Source organism: Symphalangus syndactylus, chromosome 11, assembly GCF_028878055.3.
Source record: "Symphalangus syndactylus isolate Jambi chromosome 11, NHGRI_mSymSyn1-v2.1_pri, whole genome shotgun sequence".
Lineage (NCBI taxonomy): Eukaryota > Metazoa > Chordata > Mammalia > Primates > Hylobatidae > Symphalangus > Symphalangus syndactylus.
The window spans coordinates 12315194-12331560 of NC_072433.2; the positions used below are offsets into that span (position 1 = coordinate 12315194).

At 40.0% G+C, this 16367-nt stretch overlaps 1 long non-coding RNA gene across 1 annotated transcript in view; it reads right to left on the minus strand.

The window, feature by feature from the left end:
* Positions 1–14539, minus strand: part of LOC134731809 (uncharacterized) — a 55252-nt gene extending 40713 nt beyond the window's left edge. Inside the window, exon 1 of the long non-coding RNA XR_010114401.1 lies at positions 14465–14539. This is a non-coding gene — a long non-coding RNA (uncharacterized lncRNA). The remainder of the gene's footprint in view (positions 1–14464) is intronic.
* Positions 14540–16367: the final 1828 nt, after the last annotated feature.

The following is a 16367-nucleotide window of genomic DNA, read 5'->3' on the forward strand; positions in this document are numbered from 1 at the left end:
CTGGGAAATCAAATATATCCAGGCCATAATCTCTACCTTTAAGAAACTCATTTTCTACTACTCGGACAATGTGTTAACCCCACTGTTTATAACCTGGGTTACTCCACTTTTCTCTCTTTACGTATTTGGAAGCTCCCACAGATACTCCATTAGACATGTATTTCAGAACTTATTCTTCCTAGACAAAAATTATTTGACCCTCATACAGTTGTAGAGAAGATATCCTATGTCTCTCTTATACCACATTTTCCTCTTGGAATAGCCATTTCTCTTCAAATTGTTAAATTTGAACATTGTTTTTTCCTCCTAATCCTTTACCTTTCTTGGTAATCTTAAAAAGATTATCTGTATGCCTATATGCTGAAGCACTTCAGCTTCTATTTTTGTACACTCACACTAGCCTGCTTTTCACTTTATAAAAGTCTTTGCTTTCTTTTCCACTCCCATGCTGTCTGCGATCCTTCTAATCCCTAAATATTCTTTACTTCTTCTGGATACAAGAAAGTGACATAAGAAAACTTTAACTTTGATATGGGTAACTTATCTATTCACATCACAATATATAAGAGTCAGAGGAAAAAAACCTATTACTGTCTCAATTACCTTGAAAGCATAGTAAGTTGTTACAGATACTACCAACTTGTGAATTCTCAAACCTGAAAGCCTATTTAGTTCACACATTCAATATCATAAATATGCATCCACCCAACAACAACAACAACAACAAACTGTGATTAAGAGAGACTTTTGGGAACGAAAATCAAGTGCTGCCATTATTTGAATGACCAACCACTTGAGTTTGATTCAGTACCAAGTTGCATCACTACAAAGTCAAGACAGATGAATTTGCTCTTCTGAAAGGCCCTCTCATGAGCTCCACCTTGGGAGTACCTGAATAGACTCAAGTTACCCTGAATTCCAAAGGATAAGGAGTCTCTGTCCATCCTGATCCTTTAGGAAATAAGGCATCATTTTGTGCTGCAGAACTATCTGCTAAACTATTAACACCCCTTAGAGTTGAGAATGCATTCTGAACCTTCCAGAGCCTGCTTCTGTATTACTACAAGGTGGTATGAGTGACAGATCCTCTTTGTGTTCCTTCTCCATCATTCCTTCCATCCCATCATGCCTTCAATCCCCAATCCCTCCTACCTCTCTACTCCCAAACCTTCTCGAGGGTGGTGAACTTCACTCATACCAACTGAATCCAAGGAATTCAAACAATAAGCAGAACGTCATAGCAAGTGTAATAACTCACTGTTGTGAACTGGTTAGCAATTCAAAATATTCATACTGTAAGATATATTTAGATGTGTTTATCCAAAATGTGTACATCTATAAATGATGTACACAATCCCCCCTCTACACAATCCCCATTGTTGCCTACCCTTTTATTTATTTATGCTTCATGCTGACCATTCCCACTCCCTGGTGTCCACTTGATATGAAATGTCAAAATTCCACATAAAATACTACTGAAAAGCCATGTATAAGGCTGCACATATTACATTGGTAGTTTGCTGAAGTGTGGGTTGAGCTATTCTAACAAAATCCTAGGTCCAGATTATACTTAACTTACATAGTTATTAATTAATTGCAAAACTATCTCAGAATTGTACATCTAAGAAGTAACTGAGTTCAACAAATACGTACTTTTTCCTAAGGAAAGAAACCAGGACCTATTTAAACTGGCATTCTATTAATTATATCTACATCCATATTTTACTTTCAGGGCTTTCCTGGTCAATGGTTGTACGACTAGAAAAAAAAAGAGCATATGACCAATGAATGAGAATTTAATAGATACATACTTCAACCTTTCCGTCAAATTCCCTGTTTAATTGTTAATGCCATTAGGAAATTTATTACTACTGGTGGAAATGATCTCCATAAATTACTTGAGACTTGACTAATTGAAATATGTGACTGGGGTATCAAATCTGTAATGTATTTGATTCAAGAAGAGTAGCTATGTTTTGTGTCAAACTGGATTTGGCAGTACACATTGGGCTTACAAATCTCTGGTGTCAGACCTGCACTCAAGCACCATTTGTTTAGGGAAGATTTGAAGAACATGAGCGAGTAAGAAAGAGTAGGTCCAGATGTTCTGCTTAAACCCAGGTGTGGCTCAGTTGGCCTGTTTTGTGATGAGGGCTTTTCCAGAGCACAGGAAGCAGCACCTGTGTGAGATTACACACAGATTTAAACTCGCTACCAAGCTGATTCCCTTCTGTCTGATCTCCTCCTAATTGCAGTGGCTTAAACAGATCTCAGGTGGAATAGGCCAAACATACAGACTGTTTGCCATTGCTTGCATTGATTGAAAAAATATAAAAACAGCTCAGTTGTACTTTGATCTTCTTAAATAAGGAAGATCAATTGCCAATATAATGGAATCAAAGTTGAGATCACTAAAAAGATTAAGGTCCACCAAATTAATAATTAATCCAGGATTTAATAAAATTGCTATTATATCTTTTTCCTTAAGAAAAGACAAACATATCTCCTATACAAATTTAACGCCAAGGTCAGAGTAACACCAGGGGGAAAATGGATTGCTAAGCAGCCATGATGCTGTGTTGGTATTCAACAGGTTTTGGCTATAAATCGGTTTGGTGTGTGTAGATGACTTTTGGCTGCCTTATTAAAGGAAAATCCTTCTAGTAAAAATACGCAGCACCCCTTTTCTATATAGTAAACAGATGTCAGCCTTTCATTGTAAAGTATTTTTGATTTGATAGATGTCAAATATTACTTTAACAGACAGTTCCTGTCTACAAAGAATATTTAACATTTGAAAGATAAAATAGCCACTCAAAAGTTTTGTATTTTTTTTAACAGCTAATGAGGCACCATTAAAACAAATGGCTTTGAAACTCCAGTCTTAGCACTTTAATTTAAAGATCATCTCTGTGCATTAACATTTCTCTGGTGTATGATTTTGCAGTGATAAAAACCCTGCAGTTAAATGTGTTTATCCAACAAAGTTACCTTCCCATAAGTCTGTTGGGCTTCCATAAACTGCTGATTCTGCTTTTGTTACTATAGGCCATAAGTGCTGAATGACAGAAAGCACAGTACAGATGACCAAGTCAAGACACATTTTGCTATGTAGAGCTATTTTCTGAGGACTAAAGCATGTACCAAGGACTGCATGTACTCTGTCAAAAAACATCTAATGGTAAGATGTTAGGTAACAATATCTTGCCCAGCCTCTTCCAAAATACTGTCTGCCCACTAGTGGGGAGAGTGTGCATGCAACCTGGGAAGTTAAGGGAACCTGATATAAGTTCCTCCCTAATGTCCCTCTCCTACTCTCCACCAGCCATGTTAAGTAACAACAAAAACAGACGTTTTTTGACAGAGTACATGTCTATGTAGTTTATTAGGAGGAAATTCTGCTAACTCAAAATTAGTTGCTTCATACTAGAAGAGTTGGATTGAAGTGGTATGATATAAACCTCAATGGTTTCACAGACCCAAAAGCATTGTTTTAGCATTCCACCCAACAAACGAACCACTTTGCGAGTTTTCATGCCTTTCTAACAACATTAAACTCCTCTGCCTTATTCTTGTGTGCCACTCCTCAGTTTACAAAGTAGATCATGTGGCATTTTATCCCACCAGCATCTGAAATGATCAGCTCCTATGTCAGACAAAGGAGTTAGGCATCTTTAAAAGACAGACCTATCAGCAACTGGCAAATAGTGGACCCAGGACTCAAACACAGGGTTTTTAAACGTAAAGAAATGGAAATATCTTTCCTAGTCACCAACCGGTAATGCTCCTGAACTATTCTACATTATAAGCATTTGATGCATCTGACATTTGTTGAGTACACTCTTTCCAAAACGAAGCCTATGTAGAGAATATCATTTCACTGCATTGAATGACGGCCCCCAAAAAGATATGTCCACTTCCCAACCCCTGGGACCTGTGTATATGATTTTATTTGGAAAAAGGTTCTTTGCAGATGTAATTAAGTTAAGGATAGATGAGATCATCCTGGATCAGTTAGGTGGCCCCTAAATCCAATGGCAGGTGTTCTTATAAGAGATAGAAAGAAGACAGAGACACAGAGAGGAGAAGCCTTATGAAGACGACAAAGCCAAAAATTAGATTCATGCAGCCAAGGAATTCCTGGAGCCAGCAGAAGCTGGAAGAGGCAAGAAGGAGTTCTCCCCTAGAGCTTTTGTGGGGAGCATGACCCTGCTAACACCTTGATTTCAGACTTCTGGCCTCCAGAACCGTGAGAGAACTCTGTTGTTGTAAGCCACCCAGTTTGTGATCATTTGTTACAGCAGCCCCGGAAAATGAATACAATGATATTAGAGTGTATTTGAGTTTTAAATATGAACCAAAGTAAATGCTTTCTAAGTTATTTCAACCAAGAATAGGTTTAGGCTTCCTTTGGGAAAGTCTCTCATTAAGCCCCAAGGTAAAAGGATGCTTTTCTCGTTATTCCTGGAAGCTTGACTCAGATTGTGCTGCTAATGGACTCATGAAAACTCTGGAGTCACAGAATGAGCCATAACCCAAATTTGCGACAAAGCTTCACTGGCAGGAAGGAGAATGGGAGTGAGAGAGTGGGCACAGGGGCATCGAGGCAGGTCTATCTCTAGACCTGGAGAATAATGTACCATTGGGTGTGACTAAGGGCAGGGAAATCAGCTCGTATTTGACTACACATGAGGCAGCACACTCCTAGAAAGTATAAACACTACGAAGTTAGTCTTTCTTTCACCATGAGGTGACTGGTTTTGGAGAGCACATTAGAATCACTGCATGGATGTAGACTGCCCTATGGAGCCTTGATCTAATTTCTCAGAACACACAAGGGGCTCTGAACCCCCCGAAGCAGTGACATTTGGTAACCATTCTCATTGCTTTACCAAGAGAAGCAAGTTTCTTAGGGAATAAAAGTAGCTGACATTCTGTAACACACATGCAGCTGTGGCAATCAACATTCTGCCATCTTCTGCCAATTAACTTTGCTGGTCATCCTTTTTTAAGGCTCCTTTACGATCTATTTCTGCCTAGCAACAACTCTGCTGGCTTCTCATGAAACTAACCAACTTGTGGAAACTCTGAAGGTTCCCTTGTGCTCCTGCGGCAATCCCAGCATCTTCCCCACTGTGGGGCTGTATGAGAACTCCATGCCGCGCTGTCTCAATACCCAGCCTCTTCCAAAATACCATCTGCCCGCCAGTGGGGAGAGTGTGCAAGCAACCTGGGAAGTTAAGGTCTCTGTGTCTTACTTTCTTCACCTGAAATTTGACGTAAATGGTACTTACCTCAAAGGGGAGTTTTGTGAGGACTAGATGAGAAAAAGCCACCTATGAAGTACTTAGTACAATGCCTGGCGTATGGTAGGAGCACAATGAAAGATAGTAGTTGGTATAGGATCTAAAAGGGCTGAATTGGGGTAAGGGCTAAATAGGTCACTGTTTTTGGGGTCAATCTCGGAACACAAAGGCACAATTTGTGACTTGCCCAGGGTACATCTCAGCTTCTCATGGCTAGAATTAACAAAAGTGTTTGGAGCCAAAAGCTTAGAGCAGTTAAGTTAATGGTGCACTTTTCCCTGGAATCCTGTTCACCCTCAAACCCACCCATAGCCACCAACATTCCCTGGGAACCTGTAGTAGCAGGTGAAAGCTGATAAAAGATTAGAGGATTCTGACTGTTCTTTCCGCTCACCCTCTTACCCATGATTTTTCCCTCCCTCTCTCACCAACTCCTCACCTCTCTCCTTATCTTTTTCTTTAACTCTTAATCTTCGTTTCTTTCTCAGATGATTCACTGTAGAACTGGCACTTGGCTGTCAAATCCTCGAAGACAGGATTCAAGCCTTAACAAGTCAGCTGAAGCCCCCGCTGTTCCCAGCACAGTGCTGAGTACAGAACAGTAGCACAATAAACACTTCATTCAACTTCCTGTTGCTGGTGAAGAGGGTTTTTTTTTTTTCCCCTATAGACGACAATAACCAATGTAAAAAGAGAACATGGTAGGGTGGGATACCAGCTAAAATAGAGATGAAAGCAAGTGTATATAAGAGAAACTACAACCTAGGTTTTGTATCAATTTCTAACCAAAAGCCTTCAAGATGTGAAAAATATACTGCTACCTAGCCGTGAAATGTGTAAAAGACTTTTATCTGATAAATTGTAGTCCAAATTAATACCGGACGTTTTCATCAAATTTTTGGCAAACAGTTTCCCCCCATAATGCTGGTTACATCATTTTAAATCCCATGATGAGGCAGGCTGACCAAGTTAGTTTTATGTTTCCCATTTCTCTGCTTTCCAGAGTTCCAGCTAAAGACGAAAAGAAAAAGAAAGAAATTCCAATGTAAATTCTTTCTTATAATAGACACAACAGCGATGTTAGCTGAATACCAGGTTCAGTACTTTATATAGTAAAATTCGGTATTTATATCAACCAAGAAGTTAAACTTTATGCTTAACATACCATCTTGTGAGAAGTTTACATTTAGTTTCATTTGAAGTCTCAAAAATATAATCTGAAGGTATGAATAGAATGAAATAACCAAGAGTCTCTGTGCTCAGCACTAAGATTTTGTCTTTTTTTTTTGTACCAATAATAAAATTTGAAAGTATTTGGACCTACGAGAATAAATTAAAGCTGAAGCATGAGAGACGCCTGTGGACAACCGTGGAATAGAGTCAGTTACTATGCGTTTATGAGCATTGTCAAGCTCCCATGATTCTAGGGAAAACAGTGGTACAAAAATTATGCTCCTGCTCTTGGAGAATGAAAATCACATAAACTGCCTCCTATAAATCATATTTTGCTCGTCTAAGTGCATCAGACGAGAGAGAAGGAGAGGGGGCTTTCCACTGCGAGAAGCTTTGATCATTTGATCAAACACAGACCACCTATCAGCCTTCCAAGTGCCACCATGCGCGTCTTACACATTTTCAATATTGTGTCATAATAGCTACCAGTCATTGTAGTTGAGATAAAAAAGGGATTGTAATTAAACATATGATTGGATCCAGACATTTTAATCATGCCATCTATCTATTTTTCAGAGCAGGCCTGCTGTTTTTTCAGCAGTCCCCTGGAATCGCCCTAGGATGACAATTTGCATGCTAACTGAATTCGTGTAACGTGCAGATTCATGAGGACATCTGTTGCTGATTGTTTTGGTCCTCTGCTTTTCAGACTCAAATATGAAAATGCAGAAAGTAAAAGGCAAATTATGGAGCCTGGGGCAAGATAGCAGACTGTTTGATTTTTCTTTCCCACTCTCTCTCTAGTGGGAGACTATTACAGAAACTAAAAAGGGCCCCCACTTTGCAATCCCCTTGGCCTTACAGTAGAATTGGGGTCCATGTAATGATGCTGTTTCCCAGCAACTTCTTATCTTAATCTTATTCATGTTGGCCTAGAAAGAAATTCCATTTGCAGCAAAAAGGTCTCTGAACACAAGATAATAGGAAAGGAGAAGAGCTTCCCTGACCCTGTAATCCAGACATAAGAAAGAGTCAGGGCCCACAACATCCTATGGTGCATAGAAAAGCTGATCTACAGGCTTTGCAAACATTCTTCCCAGCCTAGGAACGTGAAGGATCCAAATGCAAAGGAATTGTGTCACATAAACACATAAGGGACCATTAACAATACAAACTCTTCAAAAGGGTCCATGTTAATCGTCCAAAGGTAGAATTGCTCAGGTGAAGCAGTGGAGTAGCTTCCCTTGGCCTTATTCAGGGGAAAGGCTAGGTATCAAAGTGATCTTCAGAAAACACTTCTTATCAGCTGTCATGTAACTGGTACCATTAGGGATGTTTTCACCTACATTTTTCTACAATCCATACAATCTTGGAAGGTGGGAAATTATCCCTCTTTTACAAATGAAGAACCCACAATTCAGAGAGATTAAATAACTTGCTAAGGCTACCCAGCTAGGAAGTCACAGATCAGGGTCGGTTGAAGCCCAGGTTTTCTCCCGCTGAGCAGATGATGCCGTACTTTTCACTCTGCCACACACCCTTATTCTTTGTTTGCATGGGCTGCACTGGTCATCTTCCAACCTCAACACAGTGCAAAATTAACAATTTTGAGGAAACCTATTGCTTTTGTCTTTTGCAAGGTGTATTTAATTTGCCTCAACAGAAGATAGGCAAAATAGTTGCTTCATTGTTTAAACAAGTCCAAGTTGAGAGTTTACCTGTTCAAGTAGTTTCAGGCTGCCTAGATTCTGGGAATGGGAAGTGTCAATGGCAGGAGTTGCTTGAATGAGCCAGAGTCACCATGAGAGTGAAAGGAACTACTTCCCTCAGCACTCTGCTTCCCCATCCCCTCAGCTCCCCACTTCAGTTCAAATTCAAGTACTATTTATTGAGCATTGACTATATGTCAGGCACACTCATATTAATTTGCTTTGCAGCCCCAAAACAATCCTAAGAGAAAAGTAACAATCGCCCCACCATCATCTAACCCTACAGAGCTTACAACCATTCAGCCGGTAGTGCTAAAATTCCAACATGGTCTCTTCACTGTAGACCAGTAGTGTCCAATCTTTTGGCTTCCCTGGACCACATTGGAAGAAGAAGAATACTCTTGGGCCACACATAAAATACACTAATACTAATGATAGCTCATGAGCAAAAAACAGAAAAACAAAACACAAATACACACACACACAAATCCTATAATGTTTTAACAAAGTTTATGAGTTTGTGTTGGGCCGCATTCAAAGCCGTCTGGGCTGCATGCAGCCCACGGGCCATTGGTTAAACTAGCTGGCTATAGACCGTTTCCCACCTCACTACTGTCTCCATAGTCCCAGTACCTTATTTTTCTTGTTCTTCCCACCAAGACCCCACATCCCATAGTGTTGAGTAGCTCAGAGTCCTCATCCACTTACCACCTTCTCTCCCAATATCTAAGCTCCCTTACTCTGTCTCCAAATCCCACATCGAACTCCTTGGTCTCCCTACAGCAGTGGTTCTCAAACTTTACTGTGTTTAAAAATCTCTTTTAGGCCTGGTGCATTGGCACACACATGTAATCCCAGCACTTTCGGAGGCTGAGGCAGGCAGCTCACTTGAGCTCAGAAGTTTGAGACAGGCCTGGGCAACATGGCAAAACCCAGTCACTACAAAAAATTTAAAAATCAGCCAGGTGTGGTGGCACCCAAGTGTAGTCCCAGGTACTCAGGAGGCGGAGGAGGAAGTACTTGGTGTAGTCCCAGGTACTCAGGAGGCTGAGGAGGAAGGATTGCATGAGCTCAGGAGGTGGAGACTACAGTGAGCCAAGACTGCACCACTGCACTCCAGCCTGTGCAACAGAGTGAGATTCTGTCTAAAAAGTAAAAAAATAAATTATCTTAAAGAGCTCGTTCAAACAGTTTCCTATGCCCCATCTTTAGAGGTTCTGACTCAATAGTTCAGTGGTGGGGGAGCAAGATTTTGCATTTCTAACAAGATCCCAGAGAAGATGCCGATGCTGCTGATCTGGGGGCCAGCCACAGCATTCAAGGCACAGACAAAAACTGCCAAGACCATGAAGAGTGACAGCAAACTTATAGCTGCCATGTTGAAGGCGTTTTCAGAAACTGAGTATACCTCTCGTCATGACTACATCATCAGATATATGTGGAGCAAGGGGAATTTGATTCTGCCACAACATTAGCTGGACATTTTTATTGGGACATAGGAGCCAGGACCCTAAAAATAAGGTGAGCAAGAAAACGTAGGGACTTGCTCTTTGCCCTTGTACCTCCTCCATCAGGACATGTTTGGTGACCTCCAGCTAAGGGATGTGCCCAGATTCGCCCCTAACAAACAGCCTTACCCCCAAAAATTCTTTAGGTCTTTTAATATTTTTCCTTTTTAAAAATTCTTAATTTTCTTAAATGTCTGTAAAATATTCTTATAGTACATTTTTTTGGTTCTTTCAATCATTTAATTTCTGGTTTGCACTGTTTTATGAAATATTCATTATTCTTTGCTTTATTTGTCTTTCTTACAGCCTTTACCATTTATTCTAAATAAATGTTTTTTTGCCCTTTTACCATTTATTCTACATAAATGCTTTTTTGCTTCTATTTATTTTCACATTTTTCAGGGGCACATGAAAAATGCCCTTTTTTATTACATATGCAATATAAGATAATTTCAGAGAAACTGCATAATACAAACAAGCAAAATGAATAATTTAAAAAATCATAGTTGTAGCTATGCGGCATCATTTCCGAGGGCTCTGTTCTGTTCCATTGATCTATGTCTCTGTTGTGGTACCAGTACCATGCTGTTTTGGTTACTGTAGCCTTGTAGTATAGTTGAAAGTCAGGTAGCGTGATGCCTCCAGCTTTGTTCTTTTGGCTTAGGATTGACTTGGCGATGCGGGCTCATTTTTGGTTCCATATGAACTTTAAAGTAGTTTTTTCCAATTCTGTGAAGAAAGTCATTGGTAGCTTGATGGGGATGGCATTGAATCTATAAATTACCTTGGGCAGTATGGCCATTTTCACGATATTGATTCTTCCAGCCCATGAGCATGGAATGTTCTTCCATTTGTTTGTATCCTCTTTTATTTCATTGAGCAGTGGTTTGTAGTTCTCCTTGAAGAGGTCCTTCACATCCCTTGTAAGTTGGATTCCTAGGTATTTTATTCTCTTCGAAGCAATTGTGAATGGGAGTTCACTCATGATTTGGCTCTCTGTTTGTCTGTTATTGGTGTACAAGAATGCTTGTGATTTTTGTACATTAATTTTGTATCCTGAGACTTTGCTGAAGTTGCTAATCAGCTTAAGGAGATTTTGGGCTGAGACAATGGGGTTTTCTAGATATACAATCATGTCATCTGCAAACAGGGACAATTTGACTTCCTCTTTTCCTAATTGAATACCCTTTATTTCCTAACAAGAAATGGGGAAAGGATTCCCTATTTAATAAATGGTGCTGGGAAAACTGGCTAGCCATATGTAGAAAGCTGCAACTGGATCCCTTCCTTACACCTTATACAAAAATTAATTCAAGATGGATTAAAGACTTATATGTTAGACCTAAAACCATTAAAATCCTACAAGAAAACCTAGGCAATACCATTCAGGACATAGGCGTGGGCAAGGACTTCATGTCTAAAACACCAAAAGCAATGGCAACAAAAGCCAAAATCGACAAATGGGATCTCATTAAACTAAAGAGCTTCTGCACAGCAAAAGAAACTATCATCAGAGTGAACAGGCAACCTACACAATGGGAGAAAATTTTTGCAACCTACTCATCTGACAAAGGGCTAATATCCAGAATCTACAATGAACTCAAACAAATTTACAAGAAAAAAACAAACAACCCCATCAAAAAGTGGGCAGAGGACATGAACAGACACTTCTCAAAAGAAGACATTTATGCAGCCAAAAAACACATGAAGAAATGCTCCTCATCACTGGCCATCAGAGAAATGCAAATCAAAACCACAGTGAGATACCATCTCACACCAGTTAGAATGGCCATCATTAAAAAATCAGGAAACAACAGGTGCTGGAGAGGATGTGGAGAAATAGGAACACTTTTACACTGTTGGTGGGACTGTAAACTAGTTCAACCATTGTGGAAGTCAGTGTGGCGATTCCTCAGGGATCTAGAACTAGAAATACCATTTGACCCAGCCATCCCATTACTGGGTATATACCCAAAGGACTATAAATCATGCTGCTATAAAGACACATGCACACGTATGTTTATTGCGGCACTATTCACAATAGCAAAGAGTTGGAACCAACCCAAATGTCCAACAACGATAGACTGGATTAAGAAAATGTGGCACATATACACCATGGAATACTATGCAGCCATAAAAAATGATGAGTTCGTGTCCTTTGTAGGGACATGGATGAAACTGGAAAACATCATTCTCAGTAAACTATCGCAAGGACAAAAAACCAAACACCGCATGTTCTCACTCATAGGTGGGAATTGAACAATGAGAATTCATGGACACAGGAGGGGGAACATCACGCTCCGGGGACTGTTGTGGGGTGGGGGGAGGGGGGAGGGACAGCATTAGGAGATACACCTAATGCTAAATGACGAGTTAATGGGTGCAGGAAATCAACATGGCACATGGATACATATGTAACAAACCTGCACATTGTGCACATGTACCCTAAAACCCTAAAGTATAAAAAAAAAAAAAAAAATCATATTCTCACCTACCCAGAGATAGTCACACACAATACCTAGTTGTATACACTTTCAGACAATTTTCCTTGCAAAACATTCCAAAATTTCCTCTTTAGCTATTTTTATCCTTTTTAATAATGTATCTTTTAATTTTTTTCTTGTTATTTCTCAAATTCTCTAGTTTAGTTTTTTCACCTTTGACCCCTTTTAGTTTCCATATTATAATTTTGTGACACATTTTTACCCTTCTATTAGTTATCTCATACTGTTTTTGTTTCTTATAGTTTTTAAAAACCGTCTGTTATTCTTTTAACTAAGTTTTTCATTCACTTTGTTTTTTATTGTTTACAGGGTTCTTATTTTTTAATTCTTTTCATTCTAGGTTTATGAATGACCCACAAATATGAAGAAATACTCCCTCAACAGGGATGACAGGGGGCTCATCCCACACCAGTCCTTCATGCTCCTCATAGGAGGGATCATATCTCCCCTCAATGCTGAATCACCTAAAATGTATGTAAAGCAAGAAAGAAAAACTATAAACTGAATTCCCTCCCAGGATTATGATAATTTTACCTAGACAGGTGGCATTCTTGGCCACCAGAAGGTGGCTTTCTTCTATTACATTTCTTCCACCACCCTCTAATCCCACATACAACTATGGCAGGTATAATCGCGGACATTGAGAAATAATTGATTGCTGTGCAACAGGATGCTGAGGGGAGGAGGAGGTTCCATTCAGGGAGGACTCTCAGAGTAAACCTCTCTGATTATAACACGAAGCCTGAGGATGTTGAAACTTCCAACGAATAGAGCCATACAACCAAGTTTTAGGAATCATACATCCACTTGTCACCAAACTATTATCACCAGTATGACTTATCATTCATTTAAGCAGGATTCTCAGAGAATTTTCTTAGCATCTAAAACTCCTCAACTCTATCCCTTTATTAAGAAGCCTAAAGATAAGTTTACATGGGAGCAACTGTCCATTTTAGGGTTTGGGGCCACAACAATGGCTGCTTCAGTTTTTTTATCATACATTTGAGTTTTCTACCCCAAAGTCCTAAAGATACTGAGATGTGAATCAAACATTTTCTTACCATGGAGCCAGATGCCATCTTTGGACTGGCTTGAGTCCCTAAAAAATAGGTTGATTAATGTGCAAAGTCTGATTCCCTCTATGTAATGTTTCTTTCAGTTTCTATACCTCATGTGTGCTGCAGTTGAAGATCTGTTTAAGAAATTCACTCTGTTAGGTAAAATTTCCTCAGGGACACCCCATCCACCAACAAGCTATTCACTACCATTGTGTCCCTCTGGCCATTTGTCCTGCTACGGCAGGAGTGTCCAATCTTTGGGCTTCCCTGGACCACATTGGAAGGATTGTCTTGGGCCACACATAAAATATACTAACGCTAATGATAGCTAGTGAGCTAAAAAAAAAATACAAAAAAATATCGTAATGTTTTAAGAAAGTTTATGAATTTGTATTGAGTCGCATTCAAAGCTGTCTTGGGCCACATCCAGCCTACAGAACACAAGTTTGACAAGCTTGTACAAGGACTTGGATTCCTGGAATATCTCTCATAATGTCAATGTCCACTCTCTCTGGTTTGCATTAACAATTCTCAGCCATTTAACTTTCACTCAGTATTGCCTTTATATTAATTATTTGGCCTGAAAGGCCTGGAAGTTCTCATGTCAAAAAGAACATATAGCAATTTCACACTTTTATCTGAGTAGATTAGACTGCTCATTTCACATCAAGTCATGCAACTAATAACCCTAGGATGTCTCATCCCAAACTCACTATCTTCATGAAATCATAAACCATGACCATTTAGAAATCTGGCTCAGTTCTTTCGCTTTACAGATAAGAAAACTGGGCAGGACGTGGTGGCTCACTCCTGTAATCCCAGTACTTTGGGAAGCTGAGGCAGGTGAATCACCTGAGGTCAGGAGTTCAAGACCAGCCTGGCCAACATGATGAAATCCCGTCTCTACTAAAAATACAACAAGTTAGCTGGGTGTGGTGGCATGCACCTGCAATCCCAGCTACTCAGGAGGCTAAGGCAGGAGAATTGCTCGAACCTGGGAGGCAGAGATTGCAGTGAGCTGAGATCACGCCACTGCACTCCAGCCTGGGCACCAAGAGCGAAACTCCATCTCAAAAAAAAAAAAAAAAAAGAAAGAAAATGAAAAGAAAACTGAGCCCCAGAAAAGTTAAATTTTCCAACACCACAGGGTTATAAGCAAAATAAAGCCAAGAATCAAGGTCTCAGGCTGGGCACAGTGGCTTATACCTGTAATCTCAGCACTTTGGGCGGTCAAGGTGGGAAGCCAGGAGTTCAAGACCAGCCTGGGCAACATAGCAAGACTCCATCTCTACAAAAAAAAAAAAAAGCATAGATTAACATGATGGCACAATCCTGTAGTCCTAGCTACTGAGGAGACTGAAGCTGAACTGCCTTGAGCCCAGGAGTCTGAGGTTGTGGTGATCAATCATGTCACCACTGCAGTCAGCCTAGGTCACAAAGTGACCAAAAAAAAAAAAATTAAAAAAACAAAAAATCAAGGTATTGGTAATCCCAAGTGACAGATTTCCCCATGATAGATACCATTTTTCCCCACTCAGTAAGTATTTATCACCTGCCTGTCCTAGCCAGGGAGTCTGGTACTGTATTGCTGAATACAGCCATCAGCCCCTTGCCAATTTACTTGGATCAAGCTTCACAACCACTTGTGCAGTTCAAGTAGGGATGTCTTCCATGGCAGGTTTAGAGATAGCCACCTACTTCCTAGTAAAGAAAGAGGACATCACAGGGATAAGATTCTCCCATACTCTTGCACTTGTTTCTACCAGTGTCTGGTAAGGAGCTGCTTACAAATCTATCTCCCAATTAAATTGTAAGCCTTTTGAAGGCAGCATCTCTGTCTTCATTTGGCCCATCTTACAATTGTTTGTCTTTCCATTTTAGTCATCTTTATATCCCCCAAGCCAACCCTGCCTTACATATTCCTAAAATAATGACCTGTGTGTCCTCTGTGTCACTCTCTTTCTCTCTATGGGGGCAAATAAGCTGCTAATAGGTTCCCTCTGTGTGGCCAGATTGTGTATCCCTGTCAACTGGGATACCAAAGCCCACCTGCCTGTCATTCCCAGCCCTCTTAGAGGTCACAGAGAAATTGTCCAAAATCTGATTTTACCCATATGCTTCCAACAATCCTCTATAGCTTCTTTCCCAGTACCTCAGTGGAAGTTCATGATTCACAACATGGTCCTCCACAGGATGACTCCAGACAACATCATCAGCCTGACTTCCTCCCATCCTTCCCCATGCCTTACCCTCCTACAAAGGCCTTGCTCATTAATGCCTGGTTTCTTTTACAATATCTTGTTCTGTCTGCCCATGATGCCCTTCTTTATCTTCACCTGGTAAACTTGTCATACTTCAAAACCACATTTAAATATCTCTTCCTCCACACAAAGCTCATGCTCTCTCTGAGTTCCCATGAGGTTTTGTAATATTATTGGTTTACACGTTTTATCTCTAGGAAATACTCCTGAGGACATTACTTCTTGGGAAGGTCAGAGGCCTAATGAACTAGTAGATGTCAATCACAGCAAGGCTGTGAGTCCTCAGAAATGCCAATCATGTGCTTTATGTAAAGTGAATAACTTTGTCCTTTCTAGTTGCCAATCTTCAATTTAGACAGAGGGGCCATATGTATTCATTCACTTAACGAATATTTATCAAGTGCCTAAATATGCTACACACTATTCCAGGTGCTGGGGAGACAGCAGTAAACCAGCCCCCAAAGCACAACACAGAAAATAGCAAAGAGCCTTTGCAGGAGTCTACTTGGCCCAACACTAGCCAGGGGTTAGTTAGGTCTTAGATCCATTATCTTATTAGAGAATTTCTGGCAAGTTAATGGGAAATAATCTTTAGGTTGAAAAAGAAAAAAGAAGAAACTGAAAACAATGTTAGCCTAGACAATACTGCACTCTCATCTCTAACTCTGATCCCACTTGGTTAAATGACATGTATCAAGGTTACAATTTAAGAAGGAATTGTTGAGGAATTGCTCGTTATTTCATGAGCTTTTTCCCCACTCATTTGCGAGTATTTGCCTTTGAAGCTTCCCACCATGAGACATTTATATGTTACAGGAAAGTATCAGGCCAATGACTTTCTGAAGTCG